The following is a 14,151-nucleotide window of genomic DNA, read 5'->3' as shown; positions in this document are numbered from 1 at the left end:
TGAGCTTGTATAGTCCCGCTTGCACTTGACTAGGTGGAGATACGTATTTAGTTCGACAGGTGGAGCCTCCGGAGGCCATTCAGAATGGAGCGAGTCTGACAGATCGGCTAAGAGAAAGCTGAATAAGGCTCTCAGAAGCAGTGCCATTGCTCCTCATGTCAGAAGAACACAGAATTTGGCACGATTGTGAGAGAAGCAGTCACCCTGCACAATTTATGATTGACTGGTTGATGATAGAGTGGGCGTAGCTTTTGTTTGTACTCGCGTTTGTGTGTGTTTTTGTTTGTTTTTTTAAATAAATGTTGTTGTGTGTAACACATGCCAGATGGACATTTTTTTGCTGTTGCATTAAATCCAAGCATTAAAAAAATTTGTGGGGTAAAGAAAAAAATATCTCTTTTTTCCACATTAAATAAAAAAAAGTAATGTCATTCATGTCGGTTCACAAACTTTAAGAAAAAAAGTTTTAACTTTTTTTTTTTTGAAAAATCAAGCCAATTATTGCACTTTCATTACTGGTGTTACTTCAGAGTGACACGCAGACAGAGAATATCAATGTGTTCTGAAAAAAAAGTCACATTGCCACTTGCTGATGTAATCTGACTGTCATTTTAATTGCATCTTGAGGCAATACCTGGTAGTGTTATGACAAGATATGACAAGAACCATTGGCAAGGCTTTCCCTGAGAGACACAGGATGAATTTTCAATGACCGTCAAAAAGACCTTTTGAGCAAAGCCGTTTGTTAAAACGTGAAATCAATAAAAGCCATTGTTTAAACATTCCACAAGAGACTCTCGAATACAAGTAGAACGCAGTGACCAATACATTGATCCTCCTACCTGCTTGGATCTGCCCTCCTCAATAATTTAGATGAAAGAAAATGACCAGAGAAAAGAGAACAAACATTTGTAATGGGCCACAATGGGCATCGGCCCGTCTCCCTTTATCTCTTTCATTTTCTCTCTCTCAGGCCAAGCTTCCTTTTGTTCCTTGACCCAGTGGCTATGATAAGTGGCATGTGTGTCCATTTTGCTTCCTCCCACATGCCAATGGGCATCCATTAGCATAGATCTGCTTCACACCAGGCCTAACCTCTGCCCCTTTCCTTTTCAGCACCGCCAAACCTTCCTAGCTACGAATATGCCATGGCAACACCACTTCAAAAAAGAAAACGTGGTTGGGTAGATGTTACAGAAACAAGATAAATCACTACAGCCCGTTTCTCACCGAGAAGCAACAGCTGATAAGCATGCACCACGATAATAACATGTGTGCGCCCACCTCTAATGGAGAAGCATATCTCAGGCAAAATGGAAATTGGCTTGGCAAATAATCTTTTAAGGAGGTATGAGATGGAGGAAATTATAAAACATAATCCATGTCTCTCAGAAAAGTAAAAAAAAATAAAATAAAATAAATAACACCAGACACTGTTCCTGTGTGCAATTAACTATTCCCACGTACCCATGTCTGTTAACCTTTTGCATTTATAAATAATGTACGATACTAGAGAGTACGATCCATCACCAGAACGGCACGCTCCACAAGCCAAGTACAAACAAACAAAGGTACTCCAAGCGAATCCTTTAAGCTCTGAAGAATGCACGATTTTTGGCAGCGCTGATGCCGTCCAGTCATAATATATAGCTCATCTAAATGACATCTTAATACTTTAATCTGGACTCTCTGCAGACGTGCTGGTCTACAACACGTCAAGAAAACGTCAAGACAAATCCCTTTAACTCTACTCTCAGCATGTGCTTGCATCTCCATCCAGATTATGAACTAATTTAGCATCTGTTGCTCTTTAAACATGTCTTTTTTTCTGAAAGGCATGTGCCACCTGCTCAGATTACTTTTAATGTTAAAGTAATAAAAAAAATTGTTATAACAACAATTTAAATATTAATAGTATTTACCCTATTTTGAAAATAAAAATGAATAATACATTTATAAAAATCATAAATAATAATTGTATTCAATATGTTAATATCTATTTTTAGTTTATTTGTAATTACTGTATACATTTATTGGACAGATGGTTGAAACAAGTGATGGATTTAAAGGAAGAAATTACGTTCTATCAAGTTTTAAGAGCATATGTATACAGATTTATACACTACCTGAAAAAAGTCTTGTCGTCTATGCCAGTTTTAGTAACAACAAATAATAACTTGACTCCTATTTTAACATTTGGTATCAGAAGTGGCTAATCTGAAAGGCACAAGCCTCTAGATTATGCTTATTTTACCAAAATAAAATATGATCATTTCTTGATTTTAATTATATAATTAGGACAGTAAGATGGAAAACAGAGATAATGTACAGTATAGAATAAAAAGTCATGGTGGAGAGGAAAAAGCATTAATATTGTGTATGACTGCCAGGAGATTGGAGGACAGCATCCATACATCTCTGCAATGACTCTAATAACGTATCAATAAAGTCAGCTGGAATGGCAAGGAAAGTGTTCTTGCAGGACTCCTATGTTCATCAAGATTTGTTGGATTCACCTTCAATGCCTCCTCCTTCATCTTACCCCAGACATGCTCAATAATGTTCATCTCTAGTGACTGGGCTGGCCATTCCTGTAGCACCTTGACCTTCTATGCTTCCAGGAACTTTGATGTGGAGGCTAAAGTATGAGAAAGAGTGCTATCCTGCTGAAAGATTTGCAATCTCATGTGGTTTGTAATGTAATGGGCAGCACAAAAGTCTTGATACCTCAGGCTGACACCTCTCGCACGTCCCCATACTGAACGTAACCCCAAATCATGATTTTTCCTTAACCAAACTTGACTGACTTCTGTCAGAATCTTGGGTCCATTCCGGCTCCAATAAGTGTTCTGCAGTATTTGTGATGACTGGGATGCAGTTCAACAGATACCTTCTGCCACTTTTTCAAATGATCAAGAAGTCAAGTTATTATTTGTTGCTCTTACAACTGGGATCGACAACAAGACTTTTGTCAGGTAGTGGAGATATATATATATATATATATATATATATATATATATATATATATATATATATATATATATATATATATAGCTAGAACAATACAGTATATAGAGACATTAGAATAGATTAAATACAATGATATGAATGAATGAAACTGACAAAATGATAGAAGTATAGATACAGTAGATCAACAGATTGTTTGAACAGAAGAACAATTGATTTGTATTTATATATCAAACTAAATGCAGGGCTCGAAATTGCGACTATTTTGGTCACATATGCACCCGAAACTTTACCTATGCGACTTCAAAATATATTTGGGAGCATGTGTGTGAGTGCAAAAAAATGTTGTGTGCAACCAGTTTTTACTGCAAAATGATCACCACATGCGCAGATTCAGGAGATATTCACGCAGAATGCGTCTCTTCACTTGAAACAACAAACGCAGCGCTCAGGAATGGTTTAAAACAGTTGTCATGTCAACTTGCTGCAGTAAACAAAGCCAAGTCCATAATGCTTGCCCCGCCTTCGCGCTCTTCTTATTGGCCCACTACTGCTCTAGCACTGAAATATCAGCTGTCAATCACTCAGTCAATGCCTTCTGGCTTGGGATGACAGAGAGAGCTACTACCGCGAAAAATTTTAAAGCGCTGAATATGAGAATAAAGATAACACTGACAGATTTTCTTTTAGAAACCATGGCATCTAAAGTTACAATGACACATCTTACTAGTGATCATGTGCTGAATGTTAATCCACCATCTACATATTTCCAAGAGTGGATAAAAGACTTCCGTTCCTTCAAGTCTGCTATGAAAAGTCTGTGGGATGGAATTTTTAGGTAACTACGTGCCACATCTTGCACGAAAGCTTCTGTTTAATCCTTCATTTAATCGCCAGATGCTGTCTGCCATGCAAGTGGGAGCTATATGTCAAATTTAACACCACGTACACCATCGCAAACGGGCTTGCACTGAGTAAACTAATATCGCTACTCATGAAAAGTATTGCTATTAACACACGTATGCATATAATAAGGTACAGTATATGTCAAAAACATCAGTGCAATATTAGACACGACCCGTGAGAACAGCACAGTTATATCGTTAACAGATTCATTTATGTCAAGCAGTGCATGCAGGGCCGGTGAGCGCTCCGCAGTTATGTTAAAAAAATCTATTTTCTTGTTATAACGGGATTTCGTTGAGACATTTTCCTCACGCTTGCATATATATATATATATATATATATATATATATATATATATATATATATATATATATATATATATATATTTTTTTTTTTTTTTTTGCTTGTTTTTGTTTGATTAGTGATTTGATTTTGTTTGATTAGTGTTGATTTCAAATGCAATACATTTGTTTGAATAAATCTTGTATTAACGGTGCTTATAACTGCGACTAAATTTTGGCTGACGCGCCTACATTTTTAAAGTTAGGAGCACCGGTGCTACCAAGCAAAAAGGTTAATTTCGAGTGCTGAAAATGGATGAATTGAATGCTCAATGATAGATCTACAGACAGTTAATATAACAGTAGAATTGTACAGTATCTTAAAATTAAGTCAGACCGATAAAAGAAAATGGATAGAAATAAAGACAGAACAACTAAACTTTCCTATTTTGTATAAATGAATGAAACTGGGTGGGTAACTGGAAGGAATGATAGATGGATAGACAGAATAGCAGGAAATAAAATGAAAGAAAGATGGATGGAATAATAGAATTAGATAGAATGGTAGAATAGATAGTGTAGAAAAATAGATGACAGAAAACGGAATTATTGATGGATGTATGGATGGATAGATGGACGAACATGCAAACTTTATGACTATTCATACTGCTGATTCATACTCGCCTCTGTGCCGATCACTGAGATCTATACAATTTTTCAAACACTTTCAAACATCCTTCAAATATCCCATCCTTGGAGGGATACGCATTTAAATTTGTACAGAGATCACGGTCCACTTGAAAGGCACTGAGTCTATTGTTATGAGCAGTGTGTGGGTGGATGTGCTGTACTTGTGTAAGTGTGTGAAGAAGGTCAAGGAAACAGAACTCATCCAATCCCTTACCTAGAACATCGCTTCTAATCGTTTTCATTAAATCTAACTCTCTAACAGCAACAAAAGAAGTTAAAGTAATAAAAATAAACATAGAAAGAAAGTGTACACACTGTAAACATTAAACAACACTGCACACATGCATTAATTATATCAGTTCTAGTGATAAAAATGAAGGTAATTAGGTGTTTGTGTTATATATATTCAATCACTCTGCACTGAAGAGCAACAAGTCAAAAACCTTGTCAAATCATGTTCACCTTTCCACACACAGACTTGAAGAACTCATTAAGATTATGGCAAAGCAGATGGCATTTCACATTAAAAAACAGCCCCAATGAATTCACTCGATTTGCGTTGGAGTAGCTCAATATTTTTCAAACCGTACAGCCTTTCAGGTTCCAAGTAGGTCCTCCTCTGTTTTCCCCCAAGTGCACAGACATTTATAGAATGTGTCGAGTCCCAGTGAGGTTAATTATGCTGGGCGTGATCTGTTTACTTATTTAACCCATCTGTGAGATGCCTACCGCCTGGCTAGCTGCAGAAGTGGAGGCCAACATTACTACAGTGACTCTTTTTGTTAGAATATCTCTCCAATGAGAGTTTGTTTATTAAGCTGTTATTTATATACCCAAAGAATAACAATAAAAGTATGAAAAAAATGTATGTAAAACATAATGTTGGTCTTAATGGGACAGAGCAAAGAAGAAAAGATGCAGCAATATTGAAAAAACATTAGTAAAAGTAATAAAAAAAAATCTAATTATAATATGCACTGTATATGACAGGATATACTGTCTATAAATAGCAATAATTATACAATTTTATAGTTAGAGGTCATCAGGCCTTTTTAGAATCAGGCCATTTTTTAATAGTTCAAAACTGTTTCATATTTTCTGTTTTAACTTATTTATAATTATACAAATTAATTTAGTATTGTTGGATTTATTCTTTCTTGTAAGTCTATATCATTGTATTTCATTTTATTTAGGTTTTAATTATCAGAAATTACCTAGATGAAAAAAAAATCTTGATAAATTACAAAAAATTAGCAATAACAAAGTTAAACATTAAGCATCATTACTTTAGTTGGTTGATAACTGTTATGTGAAGGGGACGCTGACAAAAGGAGTGCGGATCCAAACGCAGGTTTATTAAAGAAAAAAGTCAGTCTAGCAACAGTCAACACAGGAACAAATTGTCCAAAAGCAAGCAGCATACAATGTAAACAAACAAAACAAGCAAGGTTCGAACACAGAAGGCAAGGCAATTGCGTCTTAATGTTCACAGTGACAGTATAACAAGACTCAGCCCTGATGTGTGTGGGTGTGCACTGTATTTAAAGTGCCTGTAATCAGTTCATGAACAGCTCCAAGCCCTGAATATGTGTAATCTACCGAATGAGGAACAGGTGCGTGTGAGTGGTGCATGACTGGAACATGTAGTCCATATACTGACGGATTTGCAGTCTTTAGCCATCTGCGTGTTTACCAGTGATCTGTCAGGATTAGATCACAGGTGATTGTGACAATAACAAATACTTTGGTTGTATTTATTTATTTATTCATTCATTTTTTCATTTATTTCGACTGTTGGGTTTATTCTTTCTTGTAAGTCTATATTATTGTATTTTGTTTTATTTAGGTTTTAATTATCCATTTAATTATCAATTAACTAAATGAAAAATACTTCTTGATAAATTACTAAAATTTTGCAATAACAAAGTTAAACAATAAGCACCATTACTTTAGTTGGTTGATATAGCGAATAATTTTATTTTATTTATTTATTTATTTATAAATGTTTAACTAAACACATACCTTAGTACGCATGTACAAGTTTAAAATCTTGCTTGATCATTCCCCAAACCAACCCCATCCTATTCTCTTATAATTTCCAAGCTACAAACTTCCAACAAACAAAAGGCAAACAATTAAATAAATCTCTGAGTAAGACAATTTCTGGCACAAAAGAAATAAAACTAATGCACTGCTTTTGCTTTTTTTGGCATATGACTCATGTGTTTCTTACTTAAGACGAGATAATGTCCTTTATTTAAAGTGAATGAGAGTCTCTTAGTGGCATCCATATATTCTCTCTCTTTATCAGCCAGCTGATTGTAATCTTAGACAGCACCATTAGCATCCCCAGCCAATGTGTGCTCATCACTTCACTAGTGCTCCTCTGAGTCTCTTATTGTCTCAGAGATGTGACAAGCTTATGCATCAAGCAGTGAATTGAAACAAGGACTAGTTTTGTCAAAAGTATCAATATTACCATTGTGTAGTTAGTCTTAGTTGATGAGCAACAGTTGTAAACTATATGCATTTCTCAGGTTATCATTTCTCAGTATATAAAAAATAGTGTAAACATGAATGTATCTTGATAAACTATATATAATATACATATATTGTATAGCTGTAATGAGTCAGGAGTCATGAAAGTTAGGAATGAGACAGTGGAAGATGAGAGTGGATCAGGCCTGGGACCCTTTTTGTTTGCAGATTTGTGTCTGTTTTGGTGGCAGTTAAAACAATTGTTTTGTATTTTTTTCATAATTAAAGTTCATGTGAATCGGAAGTTGCTGAAACTTTTATTTCATCCATTGATTCATTTTCCTTTGGCTTCCTTCAGGGGTAGACACAGCGTAATGACCCGCCAAGTTATCCATCATATGTTTTTTATTTGGCGGATACCCCTCCTGTCACGTTCGGTGAGGGGAAAAAGGAGCGAGGACTCAGGTGCAGCAAATAATGGGTGTTTATTAAGAATAAAATAAAAACAAAAAGGCAAAACAAACAACCCCGAGGGGGAAAACTCTAATAAAACAAATAAACGAACAAACAAACTTGACTAGACTGGCAGGACTGGCAGGACAAGACAGGGCTGGACACAAGACAGGAAACAATCGACAACGAACTGGCAAAGGACTGAAAACATGAGGGGGATTATAAAGCAAAAAAGTAAATTGACACAGGTGAACACAATTAACTAATGATGGGTTAACAAGGAGGGTGGGACTAGACAATAGACGGGAGAGCGCATGACACAGAGAGACAATACAAGCCATGCGCTCACATAACACAACACTGAAGCACACGTCAAAAGCACGTGACCACAATGTAAACACCGAGCCACGTGCTTTGACAAAAGACGCAAGACACGAGCACACGATAGATAAACCCCTTACCGTGCGCTCACACATAAGCAACGCGCATGCTTCATCTCAGCGCCAACCAAAACTGAAACCAACTAGACGGAGGCGCCGAGAATAAAGCAGCGCGCTGCTGACAGAACAAACACAAACACTAGTACAAGAGCGCGCACGTTTGAGGGACGCAGAGCGTGCGCGGCCACATCATGTGGCAGCGCGCACACTCTGCGTACACCCACGACGGCGCGCGCGCACACAGAGACAGAAACAGGACCAGACATTGAGTAGTGTCAGAGCTCTGCCACCAAAACAAGAATTTACAAGACCAAAGTGGCAGAACCCTGACACCTCCAGCTGCAACCCAGTACTGAGAAAGACCCATACACTCTCACATTCTTACACACACACACTCATACGCTTTGGACAATTTAGTTTGTTCAATTCACATATACAGCATGTCTTTGGACTGGACCATCTTGCTGTGAGTTGATAGTGCTAACCACTGAGCCACCATGCCGCCCCACTTTTATTTCAGTATAATTAATTACTTCCAACTGAATCAGAAAAATGAGTAGGGGTCAGGCTTTTTTGATCATTCCCTCATAGCAAACTAACTGTAAGAAGGGATTTAAGAATAAATATTTTGGCTAAAGCTGTCAACCTAACATCAACAGAGATGGACCAACACAGATTTATTGTTCACCTTAAGACTATGGGCTCTTTTTTGATGGTCTATGCGCAAAACGAAAAGCGGCACAAACGCAGGGCACAAACGCATTCAGGGCGTGTCAGAATCCATATGTGCTAATATGAGGACGGGAAAATCCGCTTTGCGCAGTGGCGCATGGTCTAAAAGGGTTGAGTTTATTTTCTTAATGAGTTATAGGTGTGTTTGGAGAATAAACCAATCAGAGTCTCATCTCCCATTCCCTTTAGGAGCCAGCTGCGTCGCGCCATAAGCGCATTTGCTATTTACATGACGTAAAGTAAGTTCACTTTCGCTTTTGCTCTCGTGGATAGGGAAACCTTTACGCACAGACATCAATTACCCTATAAATAATTAATTTCGTTTGTTAAGCGCAAATATTTGTTTCAAAACCATTTCTAAATTTTGTTCTAATTTCCAGCAAACGAATAAATGAACAATAATAACAAAGTGTGGTCAAAACACTGAGTTATTTCCAAATACACCTGCTATGCCCCATATGGTCTGAAACCTGACAGGTGGACAAATCTAAGCTTGTTTTTAATAAAACAAATATAAATATGGATATAATAAACATTACTGCTAATAATGATAACATTATGCAAAAGCAAATTGAATGAACTGAAAAAGCCTCCCAAAATGAAGGATTTAAGGCAGTGGTTTTTAAATTCATGTAGGCTAGACAATTATTTCTTTATATTTATATCCTATATATATCCTTATATATATATATATCCTTATATATATATATATATATATATCCTTAATATTTTAATTATTTTTCATATATAAAGATATTTGCGTATTGCTCTACATCTTGTGTGTAAGCAGTGTGTATGCGAGGCGCACAACTAATGCACTCTGCGGCGGACTTTATGGGCGCACATATGAGCGCAAATGCGTGGTGCAACACCTCAAAATGACCCTTGCACCCAGCTGAAAGTAGCAAATAACAATTGCGTCAGGCCTTGCGCCACATAGCGCCGGGTGTATGATACAGTAGGGCCCTATATGTTCACTAGCAAAATGAACACTGAAAATCTTGAATTTTACATAGACTTTAAAATGTATAAATTTTTTTTTTCTGAATCCTGCTACCTTTTTCCATTTAAGGTCTAAGCCGTGTTACAATGTCATTTACAAAACTTTTACTCAAATATTGGGGTGACAGTCAAGGGTTTAAAGAGCACAGTATGCGGCAGAGATCTGTGCATTTTTCTCTCAATCCAAAAATGTTTTATTCACAGTTACATATTAAATTTTAAGATAAAGTCATTTGGTTTGCAGGACTTTTAGTTGTACAGCACCAAAGTTACACATTCACCAGGTGGACACTATGTACAATTTTAAATCTCAGGTAAAAACTGTTTTGTTAAGATAGCTTTGATTGATTTGCTGGTTTAACATCATGTCGATTGTTTTTTACTACTTGCATTTTTATAATGTGCTTGCGATATGCTGTAAGGTGTCCTTGAGTGCCTTGAAAAGCGCCTATAAATAAAGGTATTATTATTAATACTATAGTATTATTAACAGTTATTGTGGTTCACACACAGTATGATAAATGTGTCAAAAAACATTCAATGTGTCTTCAAAATGCATTCAGTTATATCTAAAATTAAAAGTAAACATTTGAGTAAGACTTTTTTAAGTGACAGCAACCTTAACATCAATCAACAACCACAGCCAAAATCCTTAGTAGACATGCTTGATGAATATGAAGCACTGTTTTCGTTTGTGTATTTGTTCTGATTTATTTATTATCGGTTGTAATTAGCTTATTGTTTATTACTGGCAGTTCTCTTGTCTTCAATAATACGTCCGTCTTTCGGATGAGACGTTAAACCGAGGTCCTGACTCTTTGTGGTCGTTAAAAATCCCAGGATGTCCTTTAAAAAAAAGAGTAGGGCTTTAACCAAATTTGCTCACTGGCCTCTGTCCATCTTGGCCTTCTAACCATCCCCATATCATAACTGGCTTCATCACTCTGTCTCCTCTCCACCATCAGCTGGTGTGTGGTGTGCGGTCTGGCGCAAAATGGCTGTCGTCGTGTCATCCAGGTGGATGCTGCACACTGGTGGTGGATGAGGAGATTCCCCCCTATGTGTAAAGCGCTTTGAGTGCCCAGAAAAGCGCTATGTGAATGTAAGGAATTATTATTATTTATTAATGTTTTATTGAATTATGTACTTTATATAAGTTATAAGGCTAGTATTTTCTTCTCTAATATAGATATTAAATTAGATTACATAAACATAGCAAATGTATTTAAAGCTGTCGTAACACTTTGGCATAGATGTCTATTTTTAAAAAAATATGGTATCAAAGTCCAATATTGTGACAACACTAAATGGGACTTTCCTCTAGTATCATCCACTAGGGCAGAAGAGCCTCCCTGCCCCACTCTTTCAGGCTTTTGGGGGTGGACTGTGGCACCCTGAGGGTTTGGAAGGGGGAGGAATACATTACTCAGTGTTTTGCCCAGTAGAGAGTACAACTGTGCAGGGCCGACTCTACCCCCCGCACCATTCATTCCCATAAACCCCCTGACCTGCTGCGCTCTCGGATTGGCTGCGAGCTGGAAAGTGCTTTCAACCGACCCGACTAATGTATTATAAATCAATTATCTTCTACTATGGGTTGAGCTCTCTAATCTTTTTCTGACATCCAATTAAATAATATGAGAGCAATACAGATGGGATCCCACCCAGTCTATTCACAGTGATGCTAACATGCTTCAGAAACTATTTAAAGAAGATCTATGAATATAGTGATTGATTTTCATTCATTAAATCTTAAGTCATGTAGTACTGTATGGCCTCTGCAGCTTGCAGAGCATATGATGGTGGGCTTCGACTTAGGTGAATGCTAACAGCGTATGAATATTACTACATTTTGAAAAGAAATTAGTTTTAGTCGAGAGCAGAAGCTTAAGCTTCTAGACCTGTAATTTCAGTTCATTTAGGGATGCGCTAACAGTACATTTCTTTGGCTGATATCACTACTAATCTTAATATCGTATTAGATGATGAAGATGTTTGTAATTTGTTTGCCAATGTAAAACACCAGCTAACTGAGTGCTGCAAGAAGTAATTTACATATTTCACCATACATGTGGGGGAGGATGGTAGTTTGTTGGCTCGGGACATCGGGGCAGCAGAAGAAGAAAAAAAAAAGGCTAAATGTTTATTATTTTTACATTATCTTTTGTTATTTTATCCTAGGGGTTTCAGGGTGGCAACATATCACATTGGTTTAAAGTAGGTGCAACCAAAAAAGTATGAGATCCACTGTGCTAATTTGGGATTTTCATGCTGTTGCCTTTATTTTGGTGTTTTCCAAGACTGGTCAATAAACACTGGAGGCTAATATTATAGGATTATTATAGATGTGCTATTAAATCAGAAACCGGAGTACCGTTCGTCACTATTTCGTGACCATTATTGCAAAATTGAAGTAATTTACTAATGAATATTTCTCATGTAGTTAATTTCAGATCATTAAAACTAATTATTAGATATATAAATTGTATTTATAGACAATATATCCTGTCATACACGGCAACCAAAAAGTATGAGATCCGCTGTGCTAATTCAGAATTTTCATGCTGTTGCCTTTATGTTGATGTTTTCCAAGACTGGTCACTAAACATTGGTGGCTAATACACTGGATAGGTAACACTGCACATTTGCGTTTGTTAACATTAGTTACAAAACTGATTATTGATTATTAATTACTTGTTTTATTTTGCCCAAATATTTTTTTAAATAATTACTGAAGCTGTGTGCAAATAAATAATGAATGAATTAATGAATTAATTATAACTATTCAATTATTATAGATGTGCTATTAAACTGGAAACCAGAGCACCGTTCGTCACCGTATTGTTACTGGTATTGCAAAATAGTAGCAATTTACTAAGATATATTTTATTATATTATATTATATTATATTATATTATATTATATTATATTATATTATATTATATTATATTATATTATTCATTAATTCATTTTCTTTTCGGCTTAATCCCTTTATTAATCTGGGGTCGCCACAGCGGAATGAACCGCCAACTTATCTAGCATATGTTTTTATGCAGCGGATGCCCTTCCAGCAAACATCCATACACACTCATTCACACTCATACACTACGGACAATTTAGCCTACCCAATTCACCTGTACCACATGTCTTTGGACTGTTGGGGAAACCGGAGCACCCGGAGGAAACCCACGCGAACGCAGGGAGAACATGCAAACTCCACACAGAAATGCCAGCTGACCTAGCCGAGGCTCGAACCAGCGACCTTCTTGCTGTAAGGCGACAGCACTACCTACTCCGCCACTACGTCGCCTATATTTTATTATATTATATTATATTATATTATATTATATTATATTATATTATATTATATTATATTATATTATATTATATTATATTATATTATATTATATTACTACTTTATATTTAAAGATTATTTTTTACATGTTAACAAATTTATGTAATTTATCCGCATTTAAAATGTTATTTATACTAAAAATAAAGTATTTAATGACAGTATTTCCACACTACTTAAAAAGTTTGTGAAAATGTAGACTTTGATGTGACCGATTGGTGTCAGATTTTTTTATCGATTTTAAAGTTCATATTTGCAATTTTGTGAATGATTAGTGGCAGAATAATGCACCAACTGAAAGCCACAGCTCTGACAAAGCTGTACAAACTGTAAAATGTATCCTCAAACTGTGAGGAACTGACTGAGTGCAGTGGGAACAAATGTTCAGCAGCGAATCTGACTTGCAAACCGCGAAGGGTTTTGTTTTTAACACAGTCATTTACAGCGGGACTCACAAGAGATCTGTTAATGATGCCTCAGGTTTGACTTTTCCTTGTGACAGAGCTTGTGCAGTCTTTAACGGGACAGAAGCGGAGCCCCTGAGCACTTCTCCGTTTATCTCTCAATTGCTCTCATGACAATACGTTTCTCTATCACAGGTACATAAGAACAGTGGTGTGTGCACGGCCCCGTTTACACCTGATAAAACCAGCCTTGGGGATCCAAAAACACACCATCAAGGGAGAGGGTTTGGTATTTGCACCTGTTATTTACATCTCTCCTGTGTCCATAGTCTCTGGTTTCGTGACATTACTCATAACATCAAACAACACAAACATCATTACACTACTGCCTCGCAATTAGATATTTACAATATTGTTTACAATATAGCATTGTACATATCCTATAG

General features: G+C 36.4%; 1 protein-coding gene and 1 long non-coding RNA gene across 17 annotated transcripts in view; both read right to left on the bottom strand.

Moving 5' to 3' along the window:
• The window catches only part of cadm1a (cell adhesion molecule 1a), a 462,767-nt gene that overhangs the window by 280,273 nt on the left and 168,343 nt on the right, over positions 1-14,151 (bottom strand). The gene's annotated exons all lie outside the window — the stretch shown is intronic.
• LOC147838836 (uncharacterized) lies at positions 4,257-9,402 on the bottom strand. The gene is made up of 2 exons (XR_015520358.1): positions 8,549-9,402; positions 4,257-7,744 (listed from the first exon to the last, which is right to left on the bottom strand). It is a non-coding gene; the product is annotated as an uncharacterized LOC147838836 (long non-coding RNA).

The sequence above is a fragment of the Danio rerio genome, chromosome 21, assembly GCF_052040795.2.
Source record: "Danio rerio strain M-AB ecotype USA chromosome 21, GRCz13ab, whole genome shotgun sequence".
Lineage (NCBI taxonomy): Eukaryota > Metazoa > Chordata > Actinopteri > Cypriniformes > Danionidae > Danio > Danio rerio.
This window is presented reverse-complemented; position numbering and strand designations above follow the sequence as displayed.